The sequence below is a fragment of the Cebus imitator genome, unplaced genomic scaffold, assembly GCF_001604975.1.
Source record: "Cebus imitator isolate Cc_AM_T3 unplaced genomic scaffold, Cebus_imitator-1.0 Scaffold209, whole genome shotgun sequence".
Taxonomy (NCBI): Eukaryota; Metazoa; Chordata; class Mammalia; order Primates; family Cebidae; genus Cebus; species Cebus imitator.
The window spans coordinates 2,168,359-2,195,483 of NW_016107524.1; the positions used below are offsets into that span (position 1 = coordinate 2,168,359).

At 41.9% G+C, this 27,125-nt stretch overlaps 1 pseudogene; it reads left to right on the plus strand.

The window, feature by feature from the left end:
* The first annotated feature begins 5,489 nt into the window (after positions 1 to 5,489).
* Positions 5,490 to 6,439, plus strand: LOC108317835 (annotated as a pseudogene).
* Positions 6,440 to 27,125: the final 20,686 nt, after the last annotated feature.

The window sequence follows — 27,125 nt, forward strand, 5'->3', positions numbered from 1 at the left end:
ATCTACATATTGCAGCAAAGATACTCATGACTATCAACTTCGAATGAGAGAAACAGCTGAGACCATTAAAAAATGTAAAAAGATTGGGTTCAGATTGTTTTAGACCTGATTAACCCCACTCTACCCCACCCTTTGAAGCTAACCAGTTTCAGGCTCTGACCAATCACCTGAGCAGAAGGGAGATAGTTTTGAAACCTCAAACCTGACAAAAAGAGAGAGGTAAAAGTATTCAACTCCACCTTTGTACCCAAACTTCATGTTACAGCTTAATCCACTGGATTGATGGGCTAGTCCAGTATCAATTAGAAAATGTGGCCGCCTCCCTTGAGGCAAGAGCCAAAAAATTCTTGGAGAAGTCTTGTTCAAAAAACCGTTGTGTGAATCAGACAAGAAGACAGGCTCATAGACAGCTCACTGCTGGTTAAAAACATGTCCTTGGTGCATTGCCTCACCTGTGAAAACCTGCATTTTGAAAAAGGACTACAGGAGGAGGCTCAGAGGAAATCATTGCTATCCTTGCAAAGTCAAACAGGAAGAAAAGCACATGGAGGACATATTTTTGATCAGGGATGTTTTCAGGAACCTCTCAAAAATCACAAACCAGAGGTTACTTTCATCTTTCTCTTCATCTCTTCATTGTTCTTATCAGGTTAAATCTTAGAAAATTTTATAAGAAAAGCTGACTCAAGAAAAAAAATCATAAAATATTTTCGCTATCATGCTACCAATCAAGCATGACCAAAGTTCAAACTTTATTCCCAGGTTTTCTCCGAAATACTATCTCAAACACTGATTTACAGTCTGTTTTCTACCATCTGACAGTAAAAAGTTAAAGAGGTTATTATTTTTTTTTCTGGAGGAAAACAAGAGAGACTTGATTGTTACATCTCATGTATGTGATAACTATGTATGTGATAACTATGTATGTGATAACTATGTATGTGATAACTATGTATGTGATAACTATTGTGATAACTTAAATGCCAGCTGAAGTGGAGAAACAAATCAGAGTGATAAATTAATCTAGTCACAGGAGTGGTGGACTTTCTTCTTTTGAGTCAGCCATGCTGAGGGACATTTCTAGTCACTGCCAGATGCCATCGTCCCGGGGTCCTCCTATAGGAACCTTGAAATGATCATTTGAACATGATGGCAAAGAATCAACCCTTCCTTTTTTTTTTTTGAGACAGAGTGGCTGGAGTGTAGTGGCTGGATCTTGATCTCAGAGGAGGCTGCAATATTTCCTTCTTCTTGTCTTGGAAAAAAAAATACAAAATTATGCAACAGTAGCAAGAACAAAGAGAAAATGCAAGTCCACCTTCAGCAAAATTGGAAGGTAGTTAAAACCTCAGATCCCTTCCTTGAATGTTTGTGCCCCTCCAAAATCAGGATGAAATTTAACCTCCAAAGCAACAGTATTAAGAGGTAGGGCTTTAGGAGGTGATTGGGTCATGAGGGCTCCTCCCTTGTGAATAGGATTAGGAAGGTTTTTCTGCGGGAGGAAACTAGCCAGACCTGGTTTGCTCTTCCACCTTCCGCCATGTGAGAACACAGCAACAAGGCATCATCTTACAAGCAAAGACTGGGCCTTTACCAAACATCAGACCTACTTGTGCCTTAATCTTAGATTTCCCAGCCTCCACAGTGTGAGAAATAAATTTCTATTATTTATAAATTACCCAGTTTCAGGCATTTCATTATAGCAACACAACAAAGACAATAATTGATACTGAGTGTGGGATGTTGTTATAATAAATAACTAAAAATGTGGACGTGGCTTTGGAAATGGGTAATGGGCGGAGGCTGGAAGAGTTTGGATGAACAGGTAAGAAAAGGCCTGTATTGATGTGAACAGAGCATTACAGGAGATTCTGATGAGGGCTCACAAGAAGAGAGTTGTAGGAAGAGCCTCGTTTCTCTCAGAGATTATCTAAATGGCTGTGAACAGAATGTTGGTAGAAATAAAGACACTAAAGACCATTCTAATGAGGTCTTAGAGGGAAATATGTATTCATATATGATATAGGAAACTGAAGGAAAGGCCATCCTTGTTATAAAGTGGCAAAGCACTTGACTGAATTATGTCCTTGTCCTAGTGTTTTATCGAAGATGAAACTTAAAGAGTGAAGAACTAAGATACTGGGCAGAAGAAATCCCTGAACAAAGTATTGAAGGGGCTGCCTGGCTATTCTTCACTGCTAACAGTAAAATGAACAAAGAGAAAAATTAAAACACAGTTTTTAACCAAAAGGGATGTAGAACTTAATCGGAAGATTCTCAGCCTGTAAAAATGAGAAAGCATGTTCTGGGGAGAACACCAAAGATGTAGCCAAGCAAACATTTTGATAAGGAGATTAGTATAAATAGAAGAAATTTGGGTGCTATTCATCAAGATAATGGAAGAATGACCTGAAAGGTATTTTGGAGATCTTTGAGTCTGCCACTCTCACCACAGGTCAGAGTACCAGGGCTTTGAAGGCAGAACAGTTTCAAGGGACGGGCACAGGGCAGCCATAGGACTTGGGACTTGCTGCCCAGGGCCACCTCAAGTTTTTGCTCCACACATGCTAATGCAGCAATCCTTAGCCATCCTGGGTGTGGTTTGGGCTACCACTCCAGAGAGCACAAGCAATAAGCCTTGGTGGTGTCTACGTGGTACTGATTCTGCAGGTGCACAGAATGCCCAAGCTGAGGAGGCATGGCTACCTCCACTTAGATTCCAAAAGGTGCCTTGGAGAGACCCGAGGTTCAGGCAGAGAACTTCCACAGACGTGGGCCACCACAGAGCATCTCCATTAAGGCAATGCCCATTAGAGCTACTGGGTCAGGGCCACTGCAGAGAGCCTCCACTAAAGGGATGCCCTGTGAAGCCATGGGGGTGTGGCTTCCCCCAAGACTGAACAACTGTAGAGCCACCAATGTGTCAACTCTAGCCCAGGAGAGCCACAGGCTCTAGGCTTCAAACCACGAGAGCTGTAGCATGGGCTGTACCCAGCAATGCCATGGAGCAGGGTTCCCTGAAGCTTTGGGTACCCAACCCCCATTCAATTGTCTAAAAAGTAGGACCTGGAGTCAGAGATTATTCTTAAGCCTCAAGATTTAATGTTTGCCTTGTCAGGTCTCTGACTTACTTGGGATTTGTTACCCCTTTTTTCCTTCCTATTTCTCCCCATTAGAATGGGAAGGTCTATCCTATGCTTGTCCCACCAGTGTATCTTGGAAGCAGATAGCTTGTTTGATTTCATTGGCTCACAGCTGGAGGAGAATTTGCCTCAGAATGAATCATACCTTGAGTCTCAGCCATATCTGATTTAAATGATATTTAGATGAGACTCTGAACTTCAGACTTTTGAGTTCAATCTGCAATGAGTTAAGACTTTAGGGGCCACTGAGATAGAAAGAATGCATTTTGTATATGTGAAGGACTTGAATTTTGGGGGATTGGGGGTGAAATGGTATGCTTTCATTGTTTGTGTGCCTCCAAAATTCGTGTTCAAAATCTCCAGTGCAGCAGTATTAAGAGATAAAGCCTTTAGGAGGTGATTAGGTCATGGGGGCTCCTCTTTTGTGAATGAAATTAAGGCCTTTAAAGGGGATTTATATAGCATTTGACTCTTTTGTCCTTTTGTTTCTTTGGCTATGTGAGGACACAGCATTAGTCCCCTCCAGAGGGCATAGCAACAAGAAGCTACCATGGAAGCAGAGACCAGGCTTTCACCAGACACTGAATCTGCCAGCACCTTGATCTTAGACTTCCCAGACTTCAGACAATGAGACACAAATTTATATCATTTATAAATTACCCAGTCTCAGGTATTCTGTTATAGCAGCACAGACAGACACCCAAATGCACACCACCTCTCCCTACAAAAATTCAAGAGCTGCAAACAACTGTAATTTAGAAGGAGCCATGCAGGAAGGAGCTGAATAACAGATTCTAGAGAGAAAGTCCAAACTGCAGCTTCCAAAACATTTGAGATAACATATACTCCTTGAAAGAGGCCAGGCGCAGTGGCTCAACCCGTAATCTCAGCACTTTGGGAGGCCAAGGTGGGAGGATCATGAGGTCAGGGGATCGAGACCATCCTGGCTAATATGGTGAAACCCCATCTCTGATAAACAAAAAAATACAAAACAATTAGCCAGGCGTGGTGGCACGTGCCTGTAATCCCAGCTACTCGGGAGGCTGAGGCAGGAGAATCGCTTGAACCAGGAGGTGGAGGTTACAGTGAGCTGAGATTGCACCACTGCACTCCCCAAACCAATCATAAAACATACCACTTCTAGTTAAGCTACTGTCTAGGCTAAACAACAACAACAACAACAATTAGAGTCACAAAGTCAAGAGGGAAAACAGCCTGGCCTCACATTTCTTCATAGCCACGTTCAGTGGTAGAAGAGAGTGGCACAACACCTATGAAACCTTCTGAAAAGAAAGTGAGATCCAAGAATTTTCATATTTATTGAAACTGTGATGTAGTTTTAAATAAAATGGACAAATTGGATTATTTGCATAAACCTTCTTATTTGCATCAGGAATCTACTAGAAGCCAAACTTCATCCAACCAAAAGATTACTAGAAAATTTATGACAAAAACACAAGACAACATCCCCTTTTCTTAAATGGATTACTAAGCTTAAAACAAATGCCAAGTGAAGACAGAACAAAAATGCAAATGTTATATGCCCTGACAATGTAGAATTATTGTAACTAACAAAAATCAACAGAAGAAGAGAAAAAGATGAGAGGCATGGTAGACATAATGATTTTGCTGAGGATAAAGGATAAACTTTTAAAAAATCAAATCAAAGACCTAGTTATATGGAACAATACAAAGGCAAACAGTAAGAAAGATAATATAATTCAAGGACCAGGAGGCAGAGAGGAAAAGCAGCAGAAAACAGAGAGGAAAAGATATGCCCTCATTCTATCCATTGGCCATATCCAATAGGTACTATGTAAAGAAACAGAGGACTGGGATATTAGATTTATGAAACTAATAAATGTGAAAGAGTTAAACTCACCTCTTTAAAAAGATATATTCAGATTATATCACAACATAAAATTGAATTCTGTGCTGAATATAAATTCTCAGAAAAGCTGAAAATAATAGAATGGACAAAAATATATTAGGCAAACACATACAAAAAGAAGAAAATCACAATCTGAATACTATACAAAGTTGAATTCAGGCTAAAAAGTATTTAACAAGTCAGAGAAAGGTATTTTATAATACCAAATGGTATAAATTTCAATGAGGATAAAACAATGTGAATATATATGAGCTCTAGAGTAAAACAAAGCAAAATCCTTAGGACATTCAAAGTGAAGTAGAGAAAAATCACACCAGTCAGCAGTCTATAGAGTCATTGGACAGATTTATATTGGGTTCATAATGGCATCATGCACGCAGACTCCTGCGAGTTCCCCTAAGTTCTTAGAGGATTGCTTTGTATTTTGATCTGAGATTTGCACAGTTCCATAAAGAATGGCCCCTGTGGATAAGCACAAGGTCAAAAGACAGCAATTGGACGGAATCTGTCAAGGTATCCGCCCCCAGGTACCCTACCCCTTGTGGCACTGCTGGACCACTGCAAATGTACCGTGGAGATGCCCATCCTGAAGGACTTGGCCACCACGGCCTTCTGTGATGCACAGTCCACGCAAGAGATCCACCAGAAGGTTTTAGATGAAGCCTTGGGCGCTGTGACCTACCACAAAATCACCATCACCATGGAGGACCCGGAGAAGTTCAAAGTCCTGAGAGTGATTGTACGGCTAGGTAGTGACCAGGATGATGTGGACATCAAGGCTACCTGAGAGCTCAGGATTGCTGTGTGCAACATCCCTTCCAAAGCCAAGAAAGAAACACCTGACTCCACCATCTGCTACACCAACAATCTGTACCAGAGGAACTGTGGCTGTACCAGGTACTGCAGGAAGGCATGCCGGTACAGAGTGTGGAGCAGATCCTCGAGGTGGATCAGGAGCAGCCTGCATCCCTGGGAAGATGCTGGGCCTCAGCTGCATCGGTCGCACGGAGCAGACCATTGTAGTTCAGCCCAAGACCTTTGGATTCAGTGTCATATTTTATAACCCCTACTTACAGAGTGGGATAGAGCAGCCCTGGGCCTGCAGAGGGTCTGTGCCCTGCAGGATTTGGTGCATCAGAATGACTGCCTCTCCTCATACTGCAATTTCAACGAACATAACCACAACCTCACCAATGACTTTACTATAAAGCAAATGAGACAGGGAGAATTACTTGTGAATGCAGCCTGTGGTGGCCTGGTGGATGAGAAAGCTTTAGAACAGGCCCTCACAGAGAGCAGGATATGAGGGGCAGCCCTCAACATGCATGAATCAGAGCCCTTTAGCTTTGCTCAGGGTCCATTGAAAGATACCCCGAATCTCATCCTTATTCTCCACATTGCCTGATACAGAAAATGAGATGAACTAAAAAAATTTGACAGTCTTTTTAACTGATTCTGGACATAATTGCATCACTGATGTTGCAGTGTTAAAACTACAAGAGCTAGAAAACTGAAAATGTCATCTGCTTACGGAAGCGCTAAAAGACCAGGATGTGATTTATTAACAACCAACTTCTGTTATTGTGTGTTATGTTTTTCATCTGTGCATCAAATCACACAAAATAAACAGGGTTTTTTTCTTTGTCAGTCCCTTGGTCCTGGCAGGTCCTGAACACCCTGTTCTAGAACGTTGCATCAAGAGTTCAAACATCAAAATAAAAAATACAGAAGACTGAAAACGTCATCTGCTTACGGAAGCGCTGAAAGACCAGGATGTGATTTATTAATAACCAACTTCTGTTATTGTGTGTAATGTTTTGCATCTGTGCATCAAATCACACCAAATAAATAGAGCTTTTGCCTTTGTCAGTCCCTTAGGCGCAGGTCCTGAACACCCTGTTCTAGAAGTTGCATCAAGAGTTCAAACATCAAAATAAAAAATATTAAGAGGAAATCCTTAGCCTGTGACTCTGGTCTCTTTGGTCTACAGGAGCTGGTTACCTCTTTTTGCTAATAGGAAGATTACATTACTATAAAATGGGGAGAAAACCGTTTGCCTGTAGTAGGCACTTGACACATAGGATCGAAGACAGTACAGAAGCATCTTCTCACATCTGAACTACATACTGAGCAGACAAGTTGGTTAAAGTTCAGTAAAACCCTCTAATAATGAAAAAAAAAGTTAAGTTTCACAAGCTGTTTGTACTCAAATATATTTTTTCAGTTTCAGATCCTCTGCTCTTTACCGAGTGGAAAGTCTTGAACTAAAAGGGTTCATGAAGATAATGTTGCATTTCCTTACATCTCAGGAAACTTGTCAGATTGTCTATGAGCAAACCCACTTTTTTAGACATTAATAAAGTCTTTTCTTCATGCGATATTTCATACAAGAACACTTCAGATGAATTAGATGTGACTGATTTTAACAAATCCTATTAGATTTGTATCAACTAGTTACATGCTCTATTCATAGTCTTTTGTGAATCATTGCCTTTTTGTTTAAAAGGATGGTCTATTTTGAGCCTCTATATAGGTACATTCTTGTTTTGTGACAAAAGAGATTTTTAAATGTCCCAAACAGAAAAATAATGGCTATCAGAAGTATGTTTTGTTTTAGTGTGAGTTGTCATGATTCACACTTAAGTATTTGTTTATTGTAAAGGTGGACATTTAGCATTCACTTCCATTTTTAATAAAAAGTAGTAAAAGAAATTATAGTGGCATAGAGCTGACAAAGAGCCCATATGCAGAATACATAAGAATTGCCTATTTTATATTGGGTTGTTAAATAAACAACCCAATAAAAAAATATTTTATATTGGGTTGTTAAATAAACAACCCAATATAAAAATAGGTAAGAAACTTACAGTGACTTAACAAAAAGAATGTTCAAATGGCTTATCAACATTTCAAAAGTTTCCTAACCTTATGAGCTCCTTAGGGAAATGTAAGTTAAAAATACAATGAGATGTCACTTTATTCCCACCAATGCAGCTAAAATTAGAAAGATCAACAATACCAAGCATTAGTGAAAATGAAGAGGAACAGGAATATTCATATCCTGCTTTTAGAAGAATAAACTGTAAAACCACTTTGAAAATGGTGTCTTTTTTTGGCCGGGCGCGGTGGCTCATGCCTATAATCCCAGCACTTTGGGAGGCCGAGGCGGGTGGATCATGAGGTCAAGAGATCGAGACCATCCTGGTCAACAAGGTGAAACCCCGTTTCTACTAAAAATACAAAAATTAGCTGGGCATGGTGGCATGCGCCTGTAGTCCCAGCTACTCGGGAGGCTGAAGCAGGAGAATTGCTTGAACCCAGGAGGCGGAGGTTGCAGTGAGCCGAGATTGCGCCATTGCACTCCAGCCTGGGTAACAAGAGCAAAACTCTGTCTCAAAAAAAAAAAGAAGAAGAAGAAAAGAAAACGGTGTCTTTCTAACAATGCAATGCCTAAATCTGTACCTATAGAAATGGGCAACACTCACACACACAAACACACCCCCCTCCCAAAATAATGTCTGAGAATGTTCATAGTAGCATTATCCATAATAACCAAATATCCATTAACAGAGGATGGATAAATTTTGGTGTATTCATATAATAGAATACCATGAAACAATCATTATTAGTGAATTGCTGCTCCATACAACAATATGTATGAATCTCATGATTATAGCTCTTTCAGAGAAGTTAAACACAAAAGTATACGTACTTTATGCATATCAGTGGCAATATATGATTTCGTTTATATGCTATATGAAAACTAGTAAAACTAAGTTATGATTTTCAAAGTCAGAATGGTGGTTGCTTTGAAGAATTTATAGGTGGGAGTGATTTGAGAGCTAAAGAAAATGTTTCTGGGATGCTGTTACAAAGGTATTCACTTTTTCATAACTTAAGCTACACACTTTTGATTTGTGCATTTTTCAGCATGCATGCCCTACTTCAATTAAAAATTTTATTTAAAAAAGAAAAAAACATCAACACCAAAAGTATTTTTAAGTTTATTTCTATTGGATTGAGCCACTGGAATCGTGGAGTTTGTTCTAACAGCTAAAACCACTCTAACTACTACAGAACTTGAGAGTCAACAGTCATTTTACAGATAAGGCAACTGTGGCCTACAAAATTAAGGGACTTAACCAATGTCACAGAGCTAGTTAGTGACAAGCTGTGGCCTATTAGCCTCCAAATCCAGCAGGTCATTTTTTTTTTCTTTTTCACTATGTTTCACTGCCTCCACTTAATGTGCACACCACTTAACACTCTCATCCCACTTGGCTCCCAATAAACAAACCATAATAACAGAAAGTGTTATCTACCCACTCAGCAGACAATTTCATATGATAGTACCTACTGAAATTGCTTCTCAAATTACCAAAGTCTTCCTGTAAATCTTAGTAATTGAGTTTTACATATAACACTTCGAAAAAGAATTAATACTTTTCCCAAATTGAAAACCTCATTACCTAATTCCAAGTGTTTTGCTACCCCAAAATCAGGCATCCATTTTGCAGTTTTTTAACCTATTAGTGATGTGACGGATTAGACGTTCTGATTAAGCCAAATGATCCCCTCTAATGTCCCTAAAGAGTGGTACAAAAGGAAAATGTCTTTAAAATAAACATGTCTGAACAAAAATCAAAAGTATGAACAAAGAAAATCATATGTGTTAGCCACTCAAAAGAGCAAGCCACAGAAGCTTAAGAATCTTTCAAAAGAACTTAGTAGCATTTCTGGGCATTTGTCTTCCAGTGAAAATCTCAGCCAGTCCTAGGCAGCTGTCCCCAGTTTTTAGCTTAAGTGAAAAAATACCCACTGGAGGCTGAGAGGGGCAGAAGAGAACCCAATCCCACACTTCATCTTCCCCAGCTAGGACTCCTGCTCTGGAATATGGGAGTCAGGTTCAGAGTTCTCCAAGTAAGAGCTGTGTTGATCTCATCACAAAGAAACCTCAGCAGAATAATTCTGTGGAGCAATGGTGAAGCCGGCCTTCCCCGTTTCTCTATCTTTTTTTTTTTCTTTCCTGAGCCAGGGTCTCATTTTGTCACCCAGGCTTGAGTGCAATGTCAAGATCGCAGCTCACTGCAGCCTCATCTTCCTGGACTCAAGTGATCCTCCCACCCCGGCCTCAGAGTAGCTGGGACCACAGGCATGCACCACTATGCCCAGCTAATTTTTGTGTTTTTTTTGTAGAGATAGAATGTTGCCATGTTGCCCAGGCTGGTCTTGAACTCCTGGGCTCAAGTGATCTTTCCACCTTGGCCTCCCAGTGCTGGGATTACAGCTGTGAGCTACTGAACTCAGTCCCCAGTCTCCATTTTTGACTACACTCTATCTTCTAGTATGTTGCTGTATAGATTGAATTGTGTCCCCTCAAAATTCACATGTTGAAATCCTAACCCCTTGATATAACTGTATTTGGAGATAGTGCCTTGAGGGAGGAAATTAAGGTTGAATGAGGTCATATGGGTGGGAACCTAAATATGATAGGACTCAAGTACTTTATCAAAAGGGGAAGAAACATCAGAAATCTCTCTCCCCCTCCACATGCACAGAGGAAAGGCCATGTGAGGATATACCAAGAAGATAGCTATCTGCACTAGAGAGAGAGCCAGTATGAGAAACCGACTCAGCTAGCACCTTGATCATGGACTTCCCAGGCTCTAAAACTGTGAGAAAAATAATGTCTGTTGTTTAAGCCACCCAAGCTTAAACATTTCGTTACGGCAGCCCAAGCATACTAATACACTTGCTAATTTGGGCAACTATGTTGCTGCCAGATCATTTCCAGGCAAAACCCCCTCTTGGTGACATTTGCATTTTCAGAGGGAGCACTTAAAGACCCCAAACTCTTCAATATCAAAAAAGATCAATCCCAAGTGGTAAAATTCTAGGCATCATGACAGACCTTGCAGAAAGTTATGTGTAGGAAACAGACTGGCAAGTTTAGATGGAAACAGATCAAAGAACTTTAAATATCTAGCTAAGAAGTGTGGAATTTATTTCAGAGACAATGATGAGTCACTGAATGTGAGAAGCAGCTATCATGAACAAAGCTGTACTTTGGAGCGAGAACTCTGCCAGCAGTGCAGAAAACTTTTATTATTACTATTATTTCAATGATTTTTATAATAGCTAGCATTGATTGAGCACTTACTCTTTGTCAAGCACTCTGTATGCATTATCTCTATTTAATTGAGAGAAAATTGTAAGAAAGACTAAAATGGACCAAAAAGATTACTGAGTGTCATAAATGCAAAACAAGGCATAATCTGGGTTATGATTATTTTTAGCTATTCTACAACACTGTAAAATGCAGAAAGCTGACAATGATGCAAATAACTTTCATCCATTGAAATGCAAATAAATCTCCTCAGCAGAATGCAATCGATTGTTGCCTTTTAATAGACTCGGTTTGCACTTATTTGTAAATTTCATTTCGGCATTCCTTATTGCCTATATTATGTGTGGTTCTTTGAATTATCCTGTAAGCCAGTTATGTCATCTCACTCATTTCTTGATGAGTTATATAAAATCTGACATATTATATATATGTATATATATATATATATATATCTCATTTATTGATGAGTTATATAAAATCTGACATACTTATTATATATATATAATTGGTATTATTATCTACAATTTACAGATAAAGAAACTGAGACTTTAAGAAGGAGAGTAGCCTGCCAAGTTCACATTGCGGCCTTCCAGTCAGAATGCAAGTTTAATTGACTTTTCTGATGACCAGATTGGCTTCCATATGCCCTATTTCTGGAGCTTGTCTTTGAAGTCCTCCCCATCATCCCTTTGCAGGGAAGTCTCCCTTCTGTATTATATTATCCCACCATCCACAATGCTCCCACCACTGCCTGACCCATCTGGCCAAGTAATAACTGTAAACCAATAATGGAAAAGTAATCACAAGAATTGCTGTTCTGTAAATTGGATTTGGAGAAACATAGCCTCCATTTTTTTTAATATATTCTGTTAGTCACCACCTTTTGTGTGTAAGTAGGTGGAGGAGGTGGAGGCAGAAGGGATGGACAGCTTGGTTGACCATATACAAACACTGTCCACCATCATAAACAGAGGCTCTACCTCTCCGCCTCTAATAATAATATTGGAAATATTAAAGATACTGTTCATGATGATTCCTAATCATTCACATTCACATATTCCTACTACTACAGATTTATAGTCTAAAGGAAATCATAACATGATTCCTAAATGAAATAGTAACATGATAATTCTTTAAATATGTGTACTACTATATGTTATAAGCTCTTTCAGATGTACTATTATGAGATAGCCTTGGGAAATAGGCCAAATTTATATTATTACTCTCTCCATTTTACAAGTTCCATACAAGTGAAGGGACTTACCCAAAGTTGGCCAGTCAGACATTATAAAAGCTGACTTTTTCCTCCTTAATCCAGATCAGGTCTTTCTTGACTATCCTAAACTGTACCACCCCATCCCATCTTTCTTTCCCCTTACATACACATACAACACATCTGCATATATGCACACACAGTATTAACCTTGGCCCACGACCGCAGGTCAGTACTCATAGCCTCTTAGACATTACTACTTCCCACACTCCCACCCTTTCCCTAAACCCACAGCTATAGGCTAAATCTCTTTTCACCCAGGCTGGAATGCAGTGGCCAGATTTCAGCTCACTGTAACCTCTCCCTCCTGGGTTCAAGCAATTTCTCCTGCCTCAGCCTCCCAAGTAGCTGGGATTACAGGCATGTACCATCACGTCCAGCTAATTTTTGTATTAGTAAAGATGGGGTTTCACTATGTTGGCCAGGCTGGTCTCAAACTCCTGACCTCAGGTGATCCGCCCACCTTGGCCTCCCAAAGTGCTGGAATTACAGGCATGAGCCACCATGCCTAGCCCTCTTTTGGGTCTTCATTTACATGTTTCTTCTTTCGCCATCCGGGACTGGGCCAGCTGTCTCCCACTTGCTTCCATAGTGTTCTACGCTTCTCTCATGAGAGCTTTTGTCACACTGCAATGTAATTGCCTCTTTACTTGTCTGTCACCTAATCAATTATGAGCTCCACAAAGGCAGAAACATGGCACGTTGAAGATGATCAATAAATGCCTGTTGCATGTTTAAAAGAACTCATATGTTGTCTTAAGAACAGATCCAACCTCAGGTGAGACCCAGGTCTTCCCTCAAGTCTCATATGGAAACCAGTAGCTGGGCTCAAGCATGGCTTTGAGTGAAGCTGAGCGGTCAAGTCTTTTGAATTTCCAACAAGCCATGTTTTCTAAGGGAAACAAACGTCCCCCTCAGGGCCAGCATTTCCCCAGGCCCAAATATCTTCCAATAAAAGCAAAGTAAGCTCTTCAGAAAACTGTTTACCAGTTTGTAGCCATCAAGGGAGTCACGCATTTATGTCTTCAGGGATGTCAAAAGGAAAACATTTTGCCCTCGGCTGTGTCACTAGGGAATGGGAGAGGCAGGTCTCCTGCCTTGGCTGGGAGGGAAGGTAAATTTGACCTGAATTATCTTTCCTGCCTCTGAGATCTGGCTTCTCCTCCCTGACTGCCCAAACCTCCTCAGTCTTTAATAAAATTACCTAATATTTATTCAGCTTTTACTGGGTGTCAGGCACTGTTTTCAGCACTTGAGATCTACCAATTCACTTAATCTTCAAAACAATCTATGAGGTAGGTGTTACTATTATCCCTATTTAATAAATGAAGAAACTCATGCACAGAAAGATGCAGAAAGCTACCACGGTCACTAGTAAGTGATAGAGCTGAGATTCAAAGCTAAACAGTCTTTTATCTGCCTTGAGGACTACCTGGGGCCCTACTAGTTCAGGACTACGTCTTCCAAGAAGCTTGCCTGACCATGTCAACCCAGGCATCAACTCTGTCCCCACTCTGAAGTTTTCTAGCAATTACTTTCAGCACAATCTAATTGGTAATTAACTCCCCTTCTGGTGTTCTTGTGTGGAAATCAAGGCTAAAAGATGCTGTCCCCTTGTCTTCTTTCAGTCCCAGATGGGAACTTCACTCTGCATAGTATTTCGCCTTCACAAAAGGAATGGAGGAATTGGTCAAGTGAGGATGTGCTTCAGCTATGCAAAAGGACAGCTTGGTACCAGCTAAGAAAACATTTGTCACTCAGCAGAATTGAAAAGCGGTGTATATTCCTAAAGAAAACCTCCACTAGAGCTTTTAGAAAGTTATCCTAGCTCTAGAAGGAGAAGAATCTGTTATGTTTCTCATTGCCTAAAAGAGCAAAAACTACTAAAAGATATACGTTGCCCTGCATGATGTAAGATGAGAGACCCATAACACTATCAGGATACAGCAGATCAGGGAGTTAAGCTCTGGGCTGTAGAGCCTGTTTCTTCATCTTCATTTCATAAATGCTTCATAACTAATGATGCTGAGATGACAATCTTTATCCTATTAGGCCGATTCTCTTGCAGAAATCAATAGTCTGTCAGGGGAAATCCTTTTGGGCAGAGATTATTTAATCACCTTCATTATCATCATCATCATGATGAGAGATAACATTTATTGAATTCTCATTATGGGCAAGTCACTATAGACGAATTACCACTTCTCATTCTCCTTCTAGCCTTGGAAAACATTTATTAAATATCAGGGGGCACAAGACACTGATTATTCACATTAAACCAAGCCAGTACCTGTCCTCAGATGGCATTATTTCAGGCAGCCTGGAAGAGGACCCACAAAGAGGAGTAACACAACTTGTCCTGCACATTGTTGAAAAACAAGGTTTCTACATAAATGGTGATATGATTTGTAATGCCCTAAGAAGTGAGTTCAAATCCTTCCTCAGCTACTATTTGCCTACAGGCAAGTTACCTAGTATCTCTGAGCCTGAGTTTCCCCAAAGGAAAAATGGAATAAAAAATAGCTCACCAGAGCTGTGATGACCAAATGATGCAATGGCTGAGAGCACCTAACAGAGTAAGCTCTCAGGACAGGCCCACTCTCTTCTCCCAGATGTGGACATCCCAAACTTTTCCTTTGATGTGTCAACATTGTTGACCAACTTTTACAGACTTTTAAAAAGTTTTTTAACTTACTACACAGAACAAAATGTACATCTTTTAGCCTTTTCTTGATATTCCAGGGTCATAACTGAGATGTCAAACTGCTTCTACACTGGGTGGCTCCTGACTGTAGATTCTACTATGTTCTTCCTCTTCTGGGGAACTTTTCAGAGTGTCAGCTTCAAGCAGCACAACGGCCTTCCACCCTTATTCCCACCCCCACCTCCCCAACCCCACCCCACCCCACCACCACCCTACCCCATCCCCCACCTCCCCATCCCCTAACCCCCACCTGGACTTTGCCACATCAGCAACCTCAATTTTCACAAAACTAATTCAAAATAGATTCTGGCCAGAAGACACCCCCACTATTTTTTACTGCAGAGTGATGTTCACAGACAGGCCTTGTGGCAGGTCCTCTCCTTTGTTCTCAGGGGTGTTTGAAGTTGACTTCCAAATCTGTGAGTTTCTTAGATGTTGAATTACCTCCCCACCCCCCAAAAAATTCAGGAGATAGGTTGCCGCTCAATACATGTATAACTTACAACTTGTATTTTTCCTTCAGCCTGCATGAGTTACTTAGTTCTTAAGTCTTAGGTAGGAGAATAAAATGTAGGAAGAGATCAAGATAGCTTTCTGATAATTCCCCTTTATCCTTACGTTCCCAAATACTTGGTGTGGGTGTTTGTAGCTAACACTGAGCATAGTTCTGAAATCAGTAAGTTTCCCCTTAAAATGGCAGACAAGTCCTGGCTGAACACCAAAGCAAATGGAGGTCTTTTTAATAATACTCAAAGCGTTTCCTCTTCCTATTTGCCTGTCCAAATAAACCCAAGCTTGCAGGTCCAGTTAAAATCCTGTCTTTTTATGACATGAAGCCTTTCCTGACCAACCCAGTGCGCCCTGACCTGTCCTTCACCACTCTTGGCTCAGTTATTCATCCAGCCTCTTGAGACCACATTGGCAAGGTTGCCTCCCACTTGGATTTAACTCTTCACGTGCAACCTTTCTGCATTACCCCCATCCTCCCTCTGACCACATATGGAGCTTGTACTATCTGTAAATTTTGCTGAAAATCATTTTTGGTAATGATCTTATAGAAATGTCTGTCCCACCCCTACTCTCAACATCTAGTAGTGAAAACTTTGGGCTTTCTGGGTCATGGCTACACCCTGGGAAAAGCAGCACCCACCTCCACAACACACACACACAGACACACACACACACACACACACACACACACACACACACACACACACACACACGACCGTAAGCTAAAGGGGAAGTTGCTGGCAGCTTAAAAACTCTTGCCTCCAACTGCCCTGTTGTCTCAAGGGTAGAATGACTCAGCCGGTTTGGGTGCACAACTAACTGGCTCAAAATAAAACTCCAGGCTTCCTGAGTGTGAGGAGCTAATAAATCCTTAGTGAATAAGACTTTCTAAATTGAGTTTATTTTATGAGGCAATTTGAGAGCACTTCTGGCTTTTTGTACTAGAACAGCAAACCGCAACTGTAAATATTAACAAGATGGGGTTGAGAGTTTCGGAGGTGTGGGGTAAGGAAACTGGGCATCAGACATGGTTCCCAAACAGGATTGTCCTGTTAAATGAGATTCCTTATCACTGACCCCTGCTCGCTAATCCAAGCTACCTTCAGGAAAATGCAATTTCCAGAAAGACAAAACACTGTGTACTTGTTGGAAGGGGACAGCGCTCCACTGTGTTAAAATCACATGAGCGTGGTTATTAGTTCTATATTTGTCAAATTAAGGGTCTTTTCTAAACACAGATTCTCCCACACTACCTCCGTCATTTGTAGAACGTTTTATAAACTTGAGTGGCGTGTATGTCCATGTGTGTGCGAGTGTGTGTGCATGTGTGTGTTTGGTTGGGTTGTTTTGTGTTTGCTAAGTGATAAGTATATTTCTTTGTGGGTTGCCACAGAGTAATTTGATAAAAGTTAACAGTTATAGAGATAATTATGTGCCTTATGGTTTACATGGATTATCTCATAATCATGTTGCTATTATTCCCAAATTACAGATGGAAAAACTAAGGCCCAGGAAAAATCACTTGCTGAAGGTTATACAACTTGCAATGTATGTATTGTATTATATCATATATCGTATTACATTTTTTTGACACAGGGTCTCACTCTGTTGCCCAGGCTGGAGTGCAGTGGTGCAATCTCGACTCACTACAACCTCTGCCTCCCAGGTACAAGTGATTCTCCCGCCTCAGCCTCCCAAGTAGCTAGTATTATAGGCACCTGCCACCACACCCAGGCTAATTTGTATATTTTTAGGAGAGAGGGAGTTTCACCATGTTACAATTTGCCATTTAAACATAGAGATTCAAATGTAGGTCCCCTCACTCCAGGGACAGGCTTCCCAGCCCCTGTTTAGTGTTGCTTCAAAGGCAAGGAGTCAACAGACCAAAGCTCCGAGGTTCTAAAAGAGATTATGAGCCTCGTTGGAGCTCTGCACTGAGGCCCTCACCCTAACGGGTAAGTGGACTTCTCCACTAGGCAGAATGCATACATGACGGGAGGCATTTCTTGGCAATGGGCACATTCCCTGGGACTTCCAGCATCAGGTGGCAAGCAACCTATGCTCTTGCCTGGGCTCTGCCTCTGAAAGCTGTGTAAGCCTGGGCAGCTCAGCCCACCTTTATATTCTACTTCAAAGGACACAGAGCTGTAACTCAGCAAGGAGCTAAGAAAAGGCTGAATCAAGGCCAGGGAGGAAGATAGGCTTTGGAGGTTCCACAGTGTGAGCCAAGGCATTAGCATCACAGAAAGCTGCCTCCTGCTCTTTCTAGGTGGGCAGCTTGTCCTTGCTAAGTCCCAATGAGTTTAGGATTTAGGCTGATGTGATCCAAAGATTATACCCTTTCCCTAGGATACTGCAGTCAGCTCATAGGGGGTCAAGGTCTCATCCAAACGACTCTATCACCAGGGGGGATATGAGGTCCCTTTCCTCCATCCACTTATCCCCCCATCCCACTCTGATATCCTCTCCCCTTTCCAGCTGCATCATCCCCAAACCCCACTGCTATGTGGATACAGCAGGTATGTGGTGTGGTAGGTATGCTTATAGCACTGTTAGGACTCCTGTGTCTTCACTCAGAGACAGTGTGCTTGAAGAACAATAGCCAACATCAGATGGATCATGCACAGGATATTAGAACAGAACACATCTGCCTCAGTTTTGATGGAGGCACCAAAACGACAGATAGCAGTATATCAAAGGAAGTGGAAGGCAGACCTTCCAGGCAGACATGCACAGTGTAAGAATTTACAAAGAGAACGAAGATGAATCTGTTCCATGAGGCCTCAACCAGATTAAGGATACAAAACTGAGTCACAGAGGGGTCTTAAATTGATTGAGAGAGGCTCCTAAAATGCCTCTTCCCCCATTTCTCTCATTGGCCTGACCCACTGTAGAAATCCCATCATTCCTTTGTCATAGCCACATGTTAAAGTTAAAAATTTCTTTGAAGGGAGTGGTTTTAAGATGTGATTCACCACTTCACTCTCGTTTCAGGGATAGGGATGAGCTGCCTCTGATAACGCACCAAAGAGGGTCTCCAAGGCAACCACTCAGGATGCGCTGTTGTGTGGCTTCACCAACAGAGAACACTGGGAGCTGGTGCCTGGCTCATGTCTGAGAAAGATCACAAAGGGTTATAGACTGAGGTCTGACTCTGGCACAGGAAATGTAGAAGTTGATTTAAAAAAAAAAAAAAAAAAAAACAGCTGCGTGGTGATAGCTGAGAGAGGCTGCTGCAAAGGAACAGGCCCATGAGTGACATGTGAGCCACTCAGGAAAAAAAAAGACATGAGGTCTTCGTGGGCCCTGAGAGGGATGCCAGTAAAGGGCTGGCAGTATATCAGTGTCCAGAAGCTGAGGCAGGAGTCCCAAGGAACACCTGAAAAAAGAGGACAGGGAGAGGGGCCCAGTAGGAAAACCCCAAAGAACCTACAAAAGCACTCAACAGAGAAACACTTTCCAGGCCCTGGAAGCACATATCCACTCAGCCAGTAAAAACTGTCCTCTTCTCTCCCTCCCTCTCACACCAATTCATGGGGGAATCAAAACAGCAGCAAAAAAGTGGTGAGAGGGTAGAGGGGAACATAGGGCAAGATCCCCCATTCCCACTCAAAAACTCCCAAAGTGAGGAGGTACAAATTTGAGGGTGGAACAGGGAAATATTTCAGTTGGTCTAGATCAGAATTTTGATATATATCTTTAGATGGGCTGTTCCCATTCCTGAACTGAGTCTGTGTGAATGATAGGGGCTGCTGGACCATCTGCTTCCTAAAGATAAGCATGGAGGCCATGAGCCTGCCCGCATTTGCCTCCAGGGGCAGAGAACGGATCTCCCCGATGAGTTAGTCTAGATATAGAGAAGGCAGTGTTCTTCTCTTTCCCTCACAAGTCCTGCTTCTTCCCTCTACGGGTTATAAGAAAAATGACTATAACCAACAGTCTAGTTCAGTCTTTCAGACAATTAAAGCAAAATAATCTGATGGGTTCTCTCTCCATTCCAAACAAAGTCTTCTGTCCTTCACATCTTCATCCCTCACCACACACACTCTGGCCTGGCAGCAGCTTCCCGAGGAACAAAGAACCTTCATGGAGTCAAAAGTACTACTCAGAGGGTCAAGAAGATCACAAAAGACTTGAATCTCCCCAGTATGCTTTCAACCCCTTCATTGGGCCCCATGGAGTACAATTTGGGGCTGCTGAAAAGTCTCCTACTCCTAAAATGTCTCTCCCCCATTTCCCTCATTGGCCTGACCCACCGTAGAAATCCCGTAACTCCTTTGTCATAGCCACATGTTAAAATATTCTGAGAAAGGTGAGATATTTTATGTTCATCTTTCAAACCTTATTTTAAATCACTATACTTCTTAAAATTTTAATCTGTGGTCCTTTTTAATAAACTTATATTTCATGTATTCCTTTAATATTATTTAACATTATGATATGGTTTGGCTGTGTCCCCACCCAAATCTTATCTCCAACTGTAGTTCCCATAATCCCCAAGTGTCATGGGAGGGGCCTGGTGGGAGGTAATTGAATCATGGAGGTGGTTACCTCTCCATAAGGTTCTCATGATAGTGAGTAAGTTTCACAAGATCTGATGGTTTTATAAGGTGATTTTCCCCGCCTCTGCTATGCACTTCTCCTTGCTGCTGCCATGTGAAAAAAGATGTGCTTGCTTTCCCTTCCACCACGATTTTAAGTTTCCCGACACCTCCCCAGCCATGCAGAACTGTGAGTCAATTAAATCTTTCCTTTATAAATTATCCAGTCTAACATGTATTTAATAGCAGCATGAGAATGAACTAATACACATTATCACCACAATTTAAGTATCATGACTAAAACAAATACAATATAATATTGAATATGCTTTAAAAAATACACATCTCTTCAGAAATTCTGATCCTTCCATATGTGGGGGCTTGCACCTCCACTGCCACATCCTCTTGGTGGAATACCAGCTTAGAACTGGAAGAGAGCATAGTTTAGAGAGAGAGAGAAAAAAAAGGAAGACTGCTCCATACTGGTTGGTCAGAGGGAGCAGACAAATGGGAACAGGCTTGCTGATGATGGTACCAAAATAATAGGTTGTCAACTTAGGTCAAGGAGGCACAGCAGGCATGTCGGGATCTTAGGGTTTAAATTTTCTGATTTCTGATACAGAACCATATTTTTTTCCAAAAGGATAGACAGTGGCATGTTTGGGTTTATGACTGTAAAACTCTGTCTCATAAATAGCATCCCATTTCTTACATACAATAATTCATTGTTCATCTATAAAGATGTTTTAGAAAACCAGCTGACAATCAGAGCACACAGGAGGCAACTTTGAAAACAGACAGTTTTGCACCTTTTAACAAGCCACATGACCCTGGGCACATCCCTTACCTTCTCTGAAACTATTTACCTCAGTGGTAAAAATGGGATAAAAATAGATATCCTGAACATCTGCTGTGAAGCCTGAATCATCACTAGAAAATATGTTGAACACAGTGCATTGCACACAGTAGGTGTTTGACATCATTTTCAGCAATTTTATGACAGAAGCTTTCCCTACAGACTCTGAATACCAGGAGAAGCAAAAAGATGAGGGCTTCAGGGCCCCAAAACACAAACTACAATGTGAGCAAGATTTTTCCCAACGGGTATTGATACCATCTGCCTGGAATGTCAGACACACTCATGGCATCAGCTGGCAAGCAGTGGCCCCGAGCAGATCCTGCTTCACTTTTTCTGTCTTGGGATCTTAGGAGATAATCATTATAGGAAGAACCTGGGATAATCCCACCCGCAGCTCACTGCAAGTCAACCAAGGGAAGGGATATGGAGGAATTCCAAAGGTGCTTGGTAGCTGAAGAGGAAAGAGGTGTAGAAATAGATACTGGGAAAGCCTCAAAAGACTCTGTCAGTTTCCCAGTCCTTCCCTAGCCTCTCCCTCCTTCCATGGACTCTCCCCACCCCTTCCCCCATGCCAAACACATAGACACACTGAGAATTAATTTGAGTCACACAAAGCCAGTCTTGTCACACTCCAGGCTGGGAAATGACAGGCTGCATTATCTGTGCCCAGCTATTCTTTTGTTGGCACTAACAGGAAGGCTTCCTACTATCTCTGCCGTCTCTCCTTATCTACAACCCCAGGCGGCAGCCTCAGCAGCCCCAGCAGGTGCCTCCAGCCTGACTCAGGATGGGCCCCTCCCCTGTTCAGGCAGTTTTGTTCCTAGAAGGACGTCTCACACCCAAGCTGCACAGGACTCTAGGAGTCAGGTCTTCTCCTTACTGGGGGCAGATAGCACTGGGAGGATGCAGAGAAGAGATGGCAACTCATACCTGGTGTCCCTGGCTTGATAAAAGGAGCCTGATCCCCAACTTTAAAGGAGGTTCTAGCCTGCTGGGGGCATCCCGACCCATCTTATAAGAGAAGTGTTGTCCTGAGGCTGTTTCTTAGCCTGTGAGTAAAACACAGCCTCTCTCCTCACTCCCTCTTTCCCAGCCACTACAGAGAGCCCCTCCCAACTCCCTTCAGTGAGAAGAGTCTGCAAAGATCCCACCCCTGCTCTATGCCTGTCCTTTCCCGCACTATGACAGACATTATCTTATGTAAAAACAAGGTAGGCATTTTTGTACCATAATAAAGCATTTCAACATCGATGTAATTATACATATTTTACATTTGGGAATAACGAAGAGTAAGGATGTTAACTAACATACCCAAAATCACAAGTTTAGCAAGCAGTAAGTGAGGATTTTAACTACATTTGCCTACCTGCAAAAACAACACTCTTTATTACAACAAACATAACAAACTGCCCTCTGGATGTAGACAAGAATGTGGGGTGGGCCAAATCCAGGGCAATCAGGTGATACCCCCCCCAATCTACCCCACATAAGGGCTCTTTGAATTAACAACAGCCTTAAGCTTCTGTGCCACCAGTCAGGTCTCACAGGGTCTGGGGAAGTCAACCTGTTGGCCCCAGGACACAAATAAATAAATGACTAAAATGCATGTCCCCCTGCCACAGTATAAAGCCACTGGTAGAAAATATCACCCAACCTGAGATTCATTTCACAGCCTACCTTGCACCCAGGGCAGCCACGTAGCTACTCTTGCCAATGGAATGTGAGCAGAAGTAGTGTCCTCACCGACCACGGACTGAGGTTTTTAAGACGTAAATTCACCATCTTCACCATTTCTCTCCCTTTCTGAAGGCAAAAAGTATAAACTCCAAGACGTGCTAGTGGTTCTCAACACTGGCTACACATAAGACACCGCTGAGCCTTTTTAAATCCCATTACAAGAGCCACACCGAAAACCAATTTAACCAGAATCTCTGGGGTGGAATCCTGGGATCAGTTGTTAAAGCTCCACAGGTGATTCACATGATCAGCCAAGAAGGGAACCACTGCCCTCGGGGGATGGTGAGTTGCAAGGTGGAAGAAACCTGGGTCTCTAAACAGTGCAAAGAGAAAACTCACTCGCTAACAATGAAGACGTACGTTTGACTGTAACAGGGAGAAATAAATTTCTACTATTTTAGGCTACTGATACTTTGGAAATGTATTTCTTACAGCGGCCAGTATTATTCCAACTAATGTAGTCCATTGGGATTCCAGATCTAATGGAATATTTTCATTTTTATTCCAAAGCAGACTGAAGTTGCTTTTTGCTGCCACTATTTCCTTTCCATGGGTAGGGCCCAATCCTTGATATCTGGGGACTAAAAGGCACTTTTCTGTGTCCATAGATCCATGGAATCAGGCCAACTGTGCTGAAACAGCAAACAAGCCACCATATTTCACATATAGAACAAATACCACTTCAAACATCTTGTCGTTTGTCACCCTGGTTTATCCTCTATCTTAGTCCATTCAGGTTTCAATAACAATAACATAAACTCACAAGAAAACAGAAATTTACTTCTTATAATTCAAGAGGCTGGAAAGTGCAAGATTAAGGTGCCAGTAGATTTAGTGTCTGGTGAGGGTTCGCTTTCTAATTCATAGATGGCCATCTTCTCACTGTGCCCTCACATAGTGAAAGGGGCAAGTAAGCTCCCTTGGGACTCTTTAATAAAGGCACCAAATCCTATTCTTGATAGTTGGGTCCTCATGAACTAATCATTCCCTTGAAGACCCTCCCTTTTAATACTGTTGCTTTGGGGATTCGATTTCAACATATGAATTTTGCAGTAACACAAAAACTCAGACCATTGCATGCTCATAAGATGTCTGAGAGGAGGACCTCCTCCTAAGTTACATGATAATATCATTTAAAGATATGGGAGAAATAATAACCCACAAAGGAAAACTAACTTTTCCAAAACTTATGTGGTCAATGAGTGGCAGAGCCCAAATCTAGAGATAATTTTGCGTATTCTGATTTTTCTAATTTTCCAAAGCAGAGTTCTTTTCAGCATACTCTGAAATTCTTACCCATTTGTTGGAGTCCCCAAGACAAAAGACAGGAACTAAGTTGCCCCGGGAGAAGATCCAAATATAAGAAAAGGAGACTGAGCCAGGTGAAAAACACTGGCTAAGCTTGGGGTGTGCCTCAAAACCCTGTACGGTGGCATCAGATCCTAGATATAAGGGGTAAGGATTGACCCCTTTTGGGGTCCCCTTATAGGGCTTATGAAGAGACCCTATATCCAGAAACAGGGCAGATCCACAAGTTCTCATGTAAGGGACACACTACATTAGACAAATTAATGTAACGTAAGGGACACAGCCTAGTCAGCAAGACTTAAATCCCTTATTGCAGCATCCTCTTCCCTTTACGAGCACGTATTGCTCTTTTCCAGTCTTCTGCTAAAATTTCAGTGTACCCTGAGCACTGAGTCCCTGCCACCCCAGGGTAATGAATTTCGGAAGTTTCTCACCCATTCCCCTCCCCACCCAGTAAGGAAGAGCAGGGAAAGCATAGGAAGGCTTGTTTAAAAAAAAAAAAAAAAAAAAAAAAAAAAAAAATCCTGCTAATTTCAATCCCAGAAGGTTGTCAAAAGCTGGGCTTGCATCCCACTTTGCCAGACTCCAATATAGTGCTGAGTGGGGATATGTGGCAAATAAAACAGGCCCAAGTTTGCATAAGAAGAAGCCTAGAAGTCATAGTCACGTCCCTGACAATATCACTGTGGCCCACACTCAATTGGGCTTAAGCAGCAGTGATACCCCAGTAGAGCTTATTTCCTTTAGCAATGCAGTCTGTTCACACTGCTTACTGACTGACCATGTCCTGTCCTCTAGACAGGTCACTGCAACCCAGAAAGTGCATTAGGAAGTACCTTCAAAGACTTTATCTAAATCATCTCCAGTCTCCCAGGCCCTGAATTAAAGGCAGCTTTCACAGGCCCACCACATTGCAAAACTATGATGGCACCATTCCCATCATAGTCTATATTAATGTCACCCCCTGGAGTTGGACAGTGCACAACTGGCATGGCAAAGCACTTTCAATCACAGCCCTGCCTCCTGCCCTCTGTTTGCAGGAAATTACACCTCGTCCAGCTGAATGCAAGATAACTCTGATAGGAATTTGCTGACTAGAATATCAGCTGGCAACACTAAATAAAAATCAGGCAGCAGCTTAAGAGAAGAGAACAGTCCCTTCCACTTGCCCTAGCATTTGATAACATCCTGAAATATATTATATTTAAATTGAGTTACTGGTTCATAACTGTTTCCCTCACCAGATTATAAGCTCCACAAGGTAAGGGATGCTATCTTATCCCAGCACCTGACACAAAGTCTGGCACATAGTAGATGCTCAGTATCTTTGTTGATGGATGGATGAGTGAGTGAGTAAATGCAGTCTTTTGTGAATGTTTTGACTTGGTATAGAATTATACCAAACACTGGTTTAGGCACTGGGAATGCAACAGTAAACAAGGCAGGCAAAAATCCCATTTCTGCCCTCATCGAGCTTACATTCCAGAAATTTAATGAGTAAAATAAATGAGTAAAAGTACTGAATAAATTTGGGCTTGAGGGAGCAGTATACAATAATAGTTGACACTTACTGAGTCCTAACCACATGCAAAAGTCTGGACTCTCATAATCTAGGCCATAGGGTGAACTAGTTGAGAGCGAAGCTGCAGAATCATACTGTTAGAGTTATCCCCAATTCTGCCATTTGCTAATTATGAATCTTTGGGTAAGTTATTTAGCCCCTCTTAGCCTCAACTTCCTCAGCTACCAAATGGGCACGATACAGTTATTGCGAGCACAAAATCATGTGGCTCCTGCAGAGACCATTTAAGCTGGTTCCTGGTACACACTAAGCACCCATAGGGAAATAGCTATTGTAACTATCCCATTTAACCCTCACATCAATAAACCCTATGAGACAAGTAACATCAGCATTTTGGTAATGCATAAACTGAGGCTTTAATAAAAAGTAAAAGACATTATCTACAGTTATACAGATGAGGACTGACCAGGCCAGATTCAAACCAAGCCTGTTCAGTTCCCGAATCCATGCTCTTGACTGCTAAAACTTGTGCAAAGACCAGCCTTGCCACAGTAACTGTCACAAGGAGCCTAGAGGGACTGTGGGAAGAGTCTCTGCCCAAAATATATCCCTACTAGCCCAGTACAGTGTTTATTGGCCTTTCAAGGTAAAACATCATTCCAAGTTCCTTTTATAAAGTAAGAACCCCTTTGACTAATACAGATGGCCAGCTACAAAAGGATCCCCAGAGAATGAAACTCTGAGGCTAATGATTTTATTCTAGGTTTTGTTTTATTTGGGGGGTTGGACTGGAGACCAACCTATCATCTGGGAAGATCAGGCTTGGGCAGAGCTGCACTGAGCTGGTAATATGGGGACTCCAAAGGAGAAGTGGTTACAGAAGGGAAAATTATCATAAGGATACAGCAGATTGTGGGGCATCATATTTTTGTACAATCTAGAGCAGAAGAAAAAGCAGGTAGAGATGGTGAGAAGGTGATACCACTGGAACACATATGTGGACAGACTCAGTGCAAATGCAGCCCTTCAGAATTGCCCCCCCATGATTCCTTAAACTAACTTATAAGGAGGAAAAAGGTAAGTTTTCTACCATACTATAAGCACAGACCATTCTAACCTTCCTCCTCTGGTATCACAGGATAGGGACCAAGAACACAGGAGAGATAGAGAGCAAGCTGGACCCAACCTCATCCCCACTGAAGAGGAAACATAGCTGACCCCAAACCTCTAAGAAAGCTGAACTGGAGTGGGTCAATGATTTCACTCCAGCATTGAGAGATGAGAAGAGACCAGAAGGAGGAGAAAGAGCGAAGAGGAGATAGAGAATGAAGGGAAGAGGGATCTCCCACCATCTCAGACCTAAGCAACAGACCAGGTGAAGTTTTCTTCTCCTGTTCCTTTGGATGCCCCTACCCCTAAACATTTTTCATATTACCCTTTCCAGAATCTGGAATGAAAACTCTACCCATAAAACAGCTCATCTACCCATTCCTTCCCACCAACCACCACA